Here is a 9,783-nt window from a genome sequence, read left to right on the forward strand (position 1 = left end):
TATTTATTTGACGACCTCTAATTAACGGAACTTTTATACAGTAGAATATTCCGTTAACGGTAACGGGGTAATGTAAAGGAATAACTTTGGGTTGTCACACCACCCATGAGTTTACGGCCGTAAACTCATGGGGATATGGTCAATGGACCGTGAACTCCTCAAGGAGTTTACTCTTGAAGAGTAAACTCCATATCTAGGTCCTACACATCCATAGATGCCACCCGGGTCACTCCAAACACTTGTAATGAAGTGTTTTCACGTCTTGGAGTGTATAATCATATCTAAATTGTAGTTCAATTCCTAATTAAATACAAATGTGTATCTTTTCATATTACATAGGAACCTCACGCGCGTTCAAACCCTGAACTAACGTTTAACATCCAGTCAGACACATTCTTCAATCGGTGAGTTCATACCCCTACCATTTTTCAATGTTTTTCAATGTTTTCAGGGGGGAATACAAGCAAAAGTACAAGACAATCTTGTACTCAAACTTATGATTTTATTTGATCTATTTCATGTGTCTTATGCTTTTAACTCGAGAAACTATATTAATGAATCGTTCAACTTGCAGAGTAAATCGTTATGTTATTTGTGAAACTCGTTTTAAAATGTTATATTTTATATTTCACAAATGAACTCCCATATCATTGTTGTTAAAAGCATTAAAATGTTCTTGATATAACTCCCCATAGATACGAGAGTACAGGCCTAATAACATTAAACTTAGAACTTTACCACTCCCCATAGATATGAGAGTGAAGGGATAATCATACACAGTTAGAAACAGATAATAACACGAAAGTAACGAATACGAATGCGAATACAAATACGAATACGAATAGGAATAGGTATATGAATACGAATACAAATGAGAATACGAATGCGAATACGAATACGAATAGGAATAGAAATAGGTATACGAATACGAATACGAATACGAATGCGAATACAAATACGAATACGAATAGGAATAGGATTAGGTATACGAATACGAATATGAAAACACGCCTTTGGATGATGCCAATACTTCGAATATACAGTTAGTGTACGCCTTGGGTATCGCCAGAGTTACGAATACGAATACGAAAGTACGCCTTTGGACATCGACAGAGTTTCGAAAAGATACGCCTTTGGATGTCGACAGAGTTTCAAAGATATATCTAATGTACTATTTTGGAAATCACCAGAACTTCGAATATACAGTTAATGTACATTTCTGAGTGTATCCAAATATTCGAAAATACAACTTAGTATGGTAGATAATCGACATGCGAATGTAGGGTAACTAAGATATCAGAAAACCTAACTAATAATATAAGTATGGTAGATACTAGTGTATCGAAATCAGAACTAAGAACCAACCACAACGTTTAGGAAATTATGGGATTTTCCTGGGATAACATAACAACTCATAAACGAATGGAAAACTAAACTAATAGGAAAATATGGGATTTTCCTAGGATAGCATAACAACTCGTAAACGAATGGTATAACGAATGGAGAACTAAACTAATAGGAAAATATGGGATTTTCCTGGGATAACATAACAACTCGTAAACGAATGGTATAACGAATGGAAAACTAAACTAATAGGAAAATATGGGATTTTCCTGGGATAACATAACCACTTATAATCGAATTGGTAACAAATGATAACTAAACTGTTTTTATAAGAAAATATGGGATTTTCTTGGATATCAACTTTTCAGAAAACAAAAGGGAACTTATTCTTTTCAAAACTAAACCGCTTATGAACTCGCCAGCTTTATGCTGATTTTCAAACTGCTTGTATTCTCAGGTCAACATTAGACAGGTACACCGCCACCTATTGGAGAAGACGGAGCGTTTGGAAGATTCTTCTTTGTTTCTGTTCATACGATATGTATATGTATAACTTCTGTAACTCTTTGTTTTCAAACAATGTAAATATTACTATGTAATGTAATGTTTTGTGTTTACTATGCTTACTATGTGCATTGGATTTGATACTCAACGTGGAGTCCACCTTGGAAATGATTCCGCCTTAGGTTTTCGGGGTGTAGCAATTAACAATTAGAGAGAAATTGTTTTGATCTTATGTACCCAACTATTAATCAATAATAGTGTGCATTGAAGATTCACGTTTGTGTTCTTGTTTCGTATTTATTGTTTTGTGTTTATCACTTGATTAGGATTCCACACTAATCTCATGTTTTTGATTGATACCTAGATCGGGGTTTATAGTTCCTTTACATTAAGGATTCGAACGTTTCTTCTTCATTCCACGAACATTCAAATGGTGATAAATGGGTTTGGATATGAAGTTGAATTCCATTCTAGTTTCCTTCATTTGGAGAAGGTTCAATAATTCCATAAATGTCTTTCTCCATACCATTCATATGATAAGTCAAGTTGAAATTATTATACAAACTAAGGAAAGATCCGCGCAGAAGATCTATAGCAAGACTCTTGTTAGGGTAACATTGAGATTCTCGAGTTTGTCTATGTAACTCTCACTGATTACATACAACCACTTTTATTCGATTCGAATGCAATTAGGAACTTTTGATGATTTTCAAATCACTCTTGTCTTTCCTTATGGTGACACATTTCACTCAAATGCAAGTTTCATTTCATATGTTCACATGCTCACAAAATATCCTTTTGGAACATCGTGGACATGGACATAATGATACAAGAGATAAATTTGACAAATCAACATCTTTGTGGGAATAACAAATGAAGGTTGCCACATTAATTTATTTGAAGGGTATGCTCATCGAGGATATCTTTCCAATTGAGGAAGATTTCATACCAAATGAACAATTCCCGATAGAGAAGTTATAATAGAAAAGTAAATGAGGAGGTGGAAGAGGACTTCTATTTAACCTAAGAGATAAAGTTTAAATAAGTCAATTCAGTCCTCAGTTATTTATCCATATTTAAATTAAGGCTAGGATCCATATTTTGATTCGAACATTGAACAGGCATGTCGTAGTCAAATTCAAATATATTTTAGGTAGGTAAGGCTTTTACCAAATTCAATCTTCTGAAACATCTAGATCTTTTGAGATTCATTGAGTCTTATCAATGGTATGTTTAATATCAGATTATACTCTCACTTTTATGACTGGGATGCTGATGATCACAAACGATATGTGAATAACCACGCAAACCTGCATGACATCCTCGAGGTCGTTTTTGATCTCACATTGATGTATCGGTTAACCACACACACACTCCATCAATAACCATATGTGTCGAGTATATGACATCACTTCATCTTTTTTGTCTCACATTAGTGTGCTAGTTAATCACACGCTCCACTAACAACTCATAAACAAAAAATGTGCATTTTCATGGGTTAGTATACAATTTCATATTTTTCCTAAAGTAACTAGAGTGAGATTTTTATAGAATGTTCTTATTCTTTATACATTATACTTTTAATGTGATTAGCCTCCTATTAAACCCGTTCGGCTAATGACTCTCCACAACATAATGAAGCGATGGGTGTACTTTATAGGCCGTTTCATTATACCTCTCTTATAGTATGGCTTCATGAATGAGGCGTACTAGAGATTCGACTGACAATTATTAATCTATTACATATAGTATTATAAACTTTTATAATATATAAGGGAGTACTTTAAAACATTTTAAAATTACAAGGTTTGCATCTAATTAATCAATTTAACTTTTAAATTACTAATATTCAATTAATTAACATTAATAATATTTTATGAATTAAAATAATCTTAATTAAACAATTATTGAAATAAAATAAATTCCATATTTAACCCCATGATTTTCGAATAAGGATAGATATGTTACCTAGATTTAATGTTAAAATTTTAGTCATTTGAAATAACAACTAATATCTAGTAATTATCCTCAAATTCAAAATTAGGCAGGTAAATCCCAAATAAGCTTTCGTAGATCACCACAACGTAGCTGAAGATCCGCCACATCTTGGTGCAAAACAAAATTTGATTTTATCAGTTTTGATTACAATTTTAATTATGCACATATAATAGAAAGAACCCTAGGCTTTGATACCACTAATGGATTTTATAAGTTACATTAATCATAATTGCATTGCAGAATCATCACATTAACTATTAATGGGAACATGCAACCTGTGGATGTATGTCTTTACACATTATAGCATACTATTGAAACTATCATAAACCCTATGTATAATCAACATTCATAGAATGGAATACATAACTTTGTGTTATAATCGTATATAACACTTTAGAATCCTCATATTTGCTTCAGAAAGCTAGCACCAAAAGTATGGTTGCATATAATAACTCACACCCAAAACCCTAGAAACACTAGAATGAAGAGGAGAAAGAGTAGATGGTGATAATTTCGTTCTCTATCTTGTGTAAGGAAAAATTCGTTAATTTACAGAGCCAAGAGGTTCTATTTATAGTTTAGGTAACTTGCCGACAAAACCAAATTTGAATAATAAAATAATATATTTAATGTCTAATTCAAATCATTTCCTTATTCACTTCCAAGAAGCTGCTAGAATTATATTTTTTTTGTTTAACTATTGAACAATTACAATAAATGCCTTACACCTTTAATTAATTCAAATTAATTTTGAATTAATTCAAGATGAATTCTGATTGATAATAAATCAATTATGACTATCTTTAATTAATTCAAATTATTTCTAATTAATTTATTAATCACATAATAAATTAAAAAATCATTTATTAACAATTTCTAATTAATATGTTAAGCATACAATATATTTACAAATTATTCAAACTATCTCTTAATATCATATCTAATTATTTCTCGTTATGAGGGCAACCCAAAAAGGACTTTGCTTTTATTTCGTTAATTTAGTTTTTGACATTGACCAATTTAGTTATGATCATGGACACCTATTCCAAAACTATTCACCTGGCTTCTAAAGGGATACATCGACGATTAGGAAGATGAACAACAACTGCAAGGGTCAAATTCAGACGATCATTGTAACGTGCCAAAACTCAGAACCAAAAATTTTGTTTTAATTACAAATAAACAATCATTCAAACATGTTTTTCAAAGCCATAAAGTATTCCGAAAAAATCCCAAAGGACATCGGAGTCAAATAAGCAGAAAACATATTTATATTTGATCTACGAATCTATAAAGGGTTTGGGACCAACAAGTGGTATCAGAACATGCTAGAACATTCGTTATATGATCTGTTGATGATTTAGAAGTCCATTCACTATTTAGAAACTAGAAAAGGAGAAGATGATGATGATAATGAATATATCTTTTACAACTATCCCGATATGAAGACTAGATTAGAATCAGAGAAGAAAGAGTATGGTATGTTTTCTTATCATTGGTACTATCTTACTCAAACATGTATGTTTGGTGCATATATGTTTCTTAGATGAGAAGAATTTATAAGTAGAATGATCATCAAAGATACAAATGTTCTTGATGAAGAAGAATACAATAATAGTTTGAAAAATGAACGGACAGTCAATACAAGTCCTTTATCATGTTTTCCTGAATTGATGTATTATCCAAAGGCTCCCATATATGTGTTCTTCATGGCTAAACTTGATCTAAAAGACAAAATCATCAATCAAAATCAAAAAGATATAGAAGTGTTGAAGAAGAAACTGATAGAAAAGGAGAAAGAGATATAAAATTTGAAGGAGAAGATCAAAGAAAAGGATGTTTAGAATAAAATTTTGTTCACTTTTAGAATTTAAAAAGAAGGAATACCTAATGAAAAAAAAATTTCAAGAAAACCTAGTTTTCACCCTGATAAACATCACAACAACTCTTTCATTGCCAAGGGTCACATTGATAAGCCTCATGCTGCTAAGTCAGCTTGCCATGCCAAAGTTTTTCACACTTCCAAGTCAATTCATGCTGAAAAGTCGAGCCTAGCTGCTAATAAGTCTCTAACTATTAAATGTTAAAACACTGATAAATTAGTTCACACTGATAAGTTTTTCAAAGCAGACAAAACTTTTGGCACTGTTAAGATATCACCTGGTCAGGACTCATGCTCCATCCCCATCTTCAATCATCAAAATATCTCTTGCTAGTAAATTCTCTAATATAGGTTCATAGTTTAATAATTCTTCTTACAGGGCATCATTCACAACGAAAAGGAAGTTGAATCCCTTAATAACATAAAAGGTATGGGTTTCGAAGAAGGCATCTCCAGAACTAAGGAAGTTGAAGCAACTGTGGGCTCCAAAAAATTCATTTCTTCAATCTCATTCAAAGCCAATAAAAGAAGTTAGAAAGAAGCATTGTAACCAAAATCCTTCTATGAAGAAGGGAGAATTTCAGTTATTCAAAGACAATCTTTCTCTCTGATCAAAGACATATTGAAAAAGTGAGGTATGTCCAACCACCCAAATTCATTTGGGTTTGTAAAACCTCATGTTAAGTTTTGACAAATGAGAAAGAATCTGAAATTCCCAAGCTATTTTTTGGAGTATCTCTTTGAAAAATGTGGAAAGGCTTTTTTATGTGATTATTATTTTCTATTTACAAAAGATTTCTTGAGGATTTATTATGTACATAGTTGTCGAAGATGTGACATGTCCTAGACTTAGTTGTCTTTTTTTGGTTCAATTTGGCATATATGTGAATTCTTTGTAAAGGAATAGTTTTTGCAGTGGCTATAGTCCAAGAATTTGTGCCAAGATCAAAATCTATAAGTATACTACCCTTTTTTCTTGTTTAATTTCCATACATGGTATTCTGACTTATTTTGACAGCTTGCATAATTATCTCTTTGTTTTATTCCTTGGGAAGATACATTAAGAGATAGATGTGTGAAATCAAGTAGCTATCGGTTCCACGTATCTTAAAGAAAATAGGAGACAAACTCCTATTGAAAGTAACAATGAAAAAGGACAAGAGTATGGAACCAAAGTACAATATCATTAGGAGTAACGTGTGACTGCAAAAGAAAGTCAAAAAGGGACATGTCTACTACTTTCATGGGAATAGTCAAAACCTCATCAAAGAAAGTCAAAAAAAAAGTTAGTGGATTATCTCTCACACTGACTTCAATGTTCTCACGGGTGCTTTGATTGAACTGACATGTTGCATGAAGTCATCTCAACATAATGTTGTTTAACCAGCTTCATATCAAATTTGTTAAGAGAAGAACTTAATAAGAATATAATATATTGCGAAAATGTAAGTTAATCTCAATGGATCTTTTGTTAGATCAAAAATAAAAGTTAAATTGCGGAAAGTAAGGAATGTAAATAGCAAAAAATTATATCAAAAAACATAAACAAGTAGACACTTAGTTGAATCATAACATGGTTTGCACTCAAACACAAGTTAGTAAATGATGAACAACATACGTGAAAAGGGACTCAGATAAAGTATCAATCAGATAACTTTAGATAGTATTGAGATGAAGATATCTTGTATTGATAAGATCTGAACTGGTGAATAAACATGAAGTGGAACACTCTATTTATAAAGGTCCAAAAGTTTCAAAGAAATAATAAACTATTATAAAGCTTCTGACTTCGGTAACTCTAAAAGGTACATCGGATAATACAAGGTTTACACGCATAGTTTGTTAAAGTAACTTGTTATAGTCTTCATGTTCAAAAGATATCTTCAGGTTTTTTCTTCTCATCTTTAGGTTCCATTGATGGTTAACAATCTTCGACATTCTCCTCTCTAGTTCACAAAAGCTTTTGGTCTTTTGGTCCTTCTTAGCTATCGAGGGTCACTTTCTTGTATCAACATCTTAAGCTATAGAAGTTACAGGCGTCCAATTTTTTTTTAAGTTGCAGCCAATTAAAGCTTATTGTGAAATAATCATTCTTTTGTAGGAATATCAAGTAATTTAAGGATTTCTTTGTTCTAATTCATAATTTGTGAAGCAAGATTTAAAGAAGTCAGATCTATGTAGTGTGTTCATTTACTTGGCTGGAAATATCTTTTATTCAATCTCTGCCTGCTATTACCAATATTAATCACAACTGAAAGCATTTTTGACCAATCTATGGCTCATGCTGATAATCTTTGAATATTCACGCTGAGTATTCATGGGTCCAATTTGATTGAAAACTTCGAATTTCACCTTCATATTTGAAGTGTGACAACAACAGAGGTTGACAATGATTCAAGTCTTTCCACAACAATTTCCTCATCTACTTCAGAACTGGATTAGGAATCAGGACTAGTCGTACCGATAACAGGCAAGAAAGTTTTTGAGTTTCCCGAGGATTCTGGATGTATCTCCTCGATCACAAAATTATTACTGAGGTCATGAAGTCTACCAAAGTGACATCGAATGTCTTCTAGAAAGTTCTTGTATTTGATTGGGTAATGAAAGATCCGGTCTGGTGGAACGTATGGACGTTCAACATCAAACCGAGGAGGAGAGTTCTCTTTACTAGAGAAGCCATTTGACTATCCCCAATTATATGTGCTATCCACTATCCCATTATTAACTAAATTTTCAATGGCCTCATTTCATTAAACAACTTTTCAATTAATTGATTCAGACGTACAATTTCCTTGCGGGATAAATCTTGTTGATTGAAAGCAATTTCTAACTGAGTCTCACTAAGTAACGTAGAATCCTTTTCTAACAACAAGTCTTTTTCTAACATTGTGAACGTAAGCTTCTTGTCTTCTAGTCTTCCTCTCAAGTGATACAGCTCTTGGGTCGTTATGTTCTTCTCATCTAAGGCTTTGTTGTAGTCTGTAAGGACGGAAACTTAAGTTTCATTAAGCCTTTCTATATGAGATTCACAATCACGCATGCTATAGTTATTATACTAAATCATAAGTTTTACCTGTTCAACGATGCTGAGGGTCCCTTCCCTTGCCATATAGCAATCGTTTTTCTTCATATTGGTTGAACCATATTCTCCACTTGCTACAACCATGCATATCTTTCCTCTCTTTCGTTTGTTTTCAGGCTCCTCATCTTCATCACCCAAAGACTGAACGTGATGATCCCTACAAACTTGAGCTACACATGCGTTCCCTTTTTCTTTCTCCTTATCTTCCATCTCCGGGTCCATTCTAAGATAGAATGCTTTGTCTTTCACCATTTTTTTGCAGTCTCTTGTAAAATGATTTTCCTTGTGACATTTGTAACAGACAAGAAATCCATCTTTGTTTTCTTCGGTAGTAGTACCAGAGTCTGGTGTTTTGTTAGTCTGCATAATTTCTTTGTGATTAGAAATCATCTGAGGAGTGTTTTGAGGCTGAGGTTGGTGATGAGGATTTCTAGGATATCATTGATGATTGTTCTAAGGGTTATAATTTCTGTTAAAAGGTGTTTTGGTGAACTATTGATTTTTGAAAAAAATGGGTGGTGGGAGGCGATTAAACTGTTGACTGACAAGGGCTATGGCATTTTGGAAATCTTCCTCATCATCTAGTTCTATGTCTGCCCCATATGATTGTAGTGAATTATGAGACGGATGTTGATATGATGTCTCTCCGAGATAGGAATATTTCGGTGCTTTAATTCCATACTGGGGAGCTTGAGCCATTAAAGCAAGAGATCCACCCATATCTGCATATTCTTTCAAAACTGTGGATTCTTGAGCCTGAAGTTCACCATAGAGTTTGAGCAGAGAAAGAGTCGAGATATTCCTGTCTCCTTGAGCTATCACTTTTTATGTCATCCAATATCTTCCTAACCCATTCAGAAACTGCATATTGGTTTCATGGTTGCTTCTGACGGTACCAACATTTGAGAGTTTAGTGATTATTAGGTTAAATCTCTTAAAGGAGTCATCAAGACTCTCACCAGGTAGTGCTTTG

This window comes from Lactuca sativa, chromosome 4, assembly GCF_002870075.4.
Source record: "Lactuca sativa cultivar Salinas chromosome 4, Lsat_Salinas_v11, whole genome shotgun sequence".
NCBI classification, from domain to species: domain Eukaryota; kingdom Viridiplantae; phylum Streptophyta; class Magnoliopsida; order Asterales; family Asteraceae; genus Lactuca; species Lactuca sativa.